Below are 3,532 nucleotides of genomic sequence, written 5' to 3' on the forward strand. Positions count from 1 at the left end.
CCTCCCTACAGCTCCGTCCCTCTCTCTCTCTCTCGCCCCTTCTTTCTTGCATGCATACAAACACACCCACACACACCTACACACCGACAGAAGGACCTTTCAAACCTGTCTACCCTTTCTCTCTCTCACACTCTCTCTCTATCTTTCTCTCTGTCACTCTCTGTCTCTCTCTGTCTCTCTCTCACTCTCTCTCTCGCTCTCTCTCTCTCTCTCTCTCTCTCTCGCTCTCTTTCTCTCTCTCTCTCTCTCTCTCTCTCTCTCTCTCTCTCTCTATCTCTCTCACTCTATTTGTCTCTCAGTCTCTCTATTAAGCTTTAATGGACAATCTGTGATTTGCAGCGGGTTACTTCATCTTTGGAACAGGCTTCCTGGTGTTTGGGGAGGTGGGGGGAGGAGGACAGCGAGGATAGAGAACGTGGTTCGATCCATTTGTACGTCACAACTATCAAAGCTTTTACCAAATGCAATTTACAATGAATTCAGGAACATGGAAATACTGTAATACAAATGTAGGCAATGAGACAACCTTTTCATTAAGGATGCGGATAGGCTCACAAATAAGAGGGTCGGTAAATCATCTAAAGTCTGAGAGCAGAGAAGCTGAAATCGTGGTTTCACTTTCACTCGCTTGTTATTTGTTTCAGCCAATCATGCGGCTGTAGGCAGGGATCTTTAAATCCGTAATTGGCTTTTAGTAGCCACAAAATAGTAGCCACAAACATGACCAAAATCGGATGGACCCCTGTAGAAATAAACAGATTCAAATAACTTTCTGAAAGCTTCATCCAATCGCACAAATGAGTTGCTGAAACAAGGCGTGACTCCTCCCCTTTCAGTGGTTGGTTTCCGGCCCGGGCTCCATTCAGCCTGCCCCTGAGACGTTCTGGTATAGCCCACTAAATAACCTCTGAGCTTGGGGTGAAGCCCTCCTAACCACTGGCCTATCCGACAGCCAAGCAGCGGTGCGCGGTTTGAGGCCTTGTTGTTCCTGTCGTCGTCATGGGGATAATGGGCCTCCTGGAAAGAGTGTAGGATTCATTCATCCGTAGCATATAGTAACATCTCCGGCCGTAAACTTCTGACCTTTTTAATGGTGCATATTTCTCCGCCTTCCTCGGAAGACCATCAGCTGACAGCATCGCCCACTCCACCGACACATGGTTCACAGTGCCTAGTGGTGTTGCTGGTACAAACACACACACACACACACACACACACAGACACACACACACACACACACACACACAGACACACACACACACAGACATACGCACACAAACACAGACACACACAGACACACACAGATACACATACAGCCATGCACGCATGCACTTACACACACGCATACACACACACACAAACAGATACACGTACAGACATGCATGCATGCATGCACACGCACGCACATACCCATACACACAGGCACACGCAGACCCACACGAACATACATACACACACAGACAGACACAGACACACACACACACACACAGACACACACGGATCAACATACACACACAGACACACACAGACACACAAATATACACACACACACACACACACACACACACACACACACACACAAAGATAGATGCCACCGTTGTGCACACATTGCACTTATGAGGGTCTGGCTGGCCAGCACTGCCCCCCGGGGTGTGTGTGTGTGTGTGTGTGTGTGTGTGTGTGTGTGTGTGAGTGTGTGTGTGTGTGTGTGTGTGTTTGTGTGCCCGAGTCATTGACTCTCACGGTATATGCGGGGGTGGGGGTGAGGTGAGGCTATGTCCTGGCTGGATCCGGTGTCTGCACACCTCCCCCCAGCCCACACACACACACACAGCATCCCACCCCTTCCCAACGCAGAGATGCTGAGCGGCCCGCAGAGTACTTCTCTCTCTCTCTCTCTCACTCTGTCTCTGGCTCTCTCTCTCTCTCTGGCTCTCTGCCTCTTTGTTTCTATCTCTCTCACAGACTAGCCCCCTCTCGCTCTCTGTTTGTCACAATGTCTCTCTATCTTAACCTGCCCCTGAACCCCCTGAAGTGACGGTAGATGAAGTGACCCATCCGGACGGGCGGGCTAGATCCATGTGTTGGAACTCTAGCATGTTGTGTCCCCAAGTGTCTGTTTGTGTTGCTGATACTGGGTTTGTGGTGGACGGGAGGAGATGGAGGGAGAGAGAAAAGAGGGAGGGATAGAATATGTGCATTTGTGTGTGTGTGTGAGTGTGTGTGTGTGTGTGTGTGTGTGTGTGTGTGTGTGTGTGTGTGGGGGGGGGGGGGGGGAATTAGCTGACCGTGTGCATGGTTTGCACTGTAAGAGCTTGTATGTTTGGGTGAGGTAAGGGAACCTTCTGACCCAGGAACTGCTGGGACGAGTAGGATAGGTGCAAGCGTGTGTGTGTGTGTGTGTGTGTGTGTGTGTGTGTGTGTGTGTGTGTGTGTGTGTGTGTGTGTCTGTATGTGTGTGTAGTTCATGTGCCTGTGTGTCTGCTAGGGGGGCCTCCGTGTGTGTGTGTGTGTGTGTGTGTGTGTTTGAATGCATGAGAGAGTGTGTGTTTGTGTGTGTGTGTGTCTGTATGTGTTTGTTGTGTGGGTGTGTGTGTACAATAAAACTATGATGAGTCGTATTTCTCTCTGCTGTTGTTGGTAACCTAATCTCCGTGGGTCTGCAATATCCTCCTGCCACACTATCAAGCCTGTCTGCGACCTTAAACTACCCGCATTCAGGATATTGTAACGGTAGTCACTTTCTCTCTCTCTCCATCTCTCTCTCTCTCCATCTCTCTCGCTCCCTAGTTTTCTTCCCCTTGTCACCTTGATTTCTCTCCTATCTCTTCATTTTCCTATCTCTCCTCCTCTTTTCCCTCCTCCAAGCTGTCCTAGCTACCCTTGCCCCCCTTTCCTTCTAGATGTCCCAGTGTTACGTCTCTCTCCCTTCCCTCCCTCCCTGGCCCTCCCTCCCCTTGCTTTCTCTCTCCCCCTGCCTATCTTCCACGCTGTCCTCTCTCTTGCTCTCTATCTCCCTACACATCTCTCCCCCCTGGCCTGATATTTTGATCTGTCACAACGGGTTCTGCTCAGCGGCCCTGTCGTTGACTAGTGGATGGGCGGGGGCTCACACATATGTTTTTTGTCGCGGGTACCCTCCACACACACACGCACAAAAACACAAATATAAACACACGGTTGTTCATTAAATCCTCTTCACACTTTGAAATCCCTGAGCATCAGGCTACACATGAGCACATGAGCTGTGGAGATTTGTGTGTGTGTGTGTGTGTGTGTGTGTGTGTGTGTGTGTGTGTGTGTGTGTGTGTGTGATGATGGCCAGCATTTTCTCCATATTTCCGTGTCGTTCCCTGAGCTGCTTCTCTCATCCCAGCCGACAAGGTTTTTCTCTAAACAAAGACATATGTATCAACACATATTTAATGCACTGGAATCAATGTGCATATGTGTAGGCGCACATCTGTGTGTGTGTGTGGTGTGTGTGTGTGAGTGGTTTCATGTGAGTGTATGTGTAATTAAGCGGTGGGGG

The 3,532-nt window shown here is 49.6% G+C and overlaps 1 protein-coding gene across 1 annotated transcript in view; it reads left to right on the plus strand.

The window, feature by feature from the left end:
* The window catches only part of xkr6b (XK, Kell blood group complex subunit-related family, member 6b), a gene marked incomplete at both ends in the record, with an annotated part of 44,959 nt that overhangs the window by 28,108 nt on the left and 13,319 nt on the right, over positions 1-3,532 (plus strand). The window lies entirely within an intron of this gene.

Source organism: Pollachius pollachius, assembly GCF_949987615.1.
Source record: "Pollachius pollachius genome assembly, chromosome: 16".
Lineage (NCBI taxonomy): Eukaryota > Metazoa > Chordata > Actinopteri > Gadiformes > Gadidae > Pollachius > Pollachius pollachius.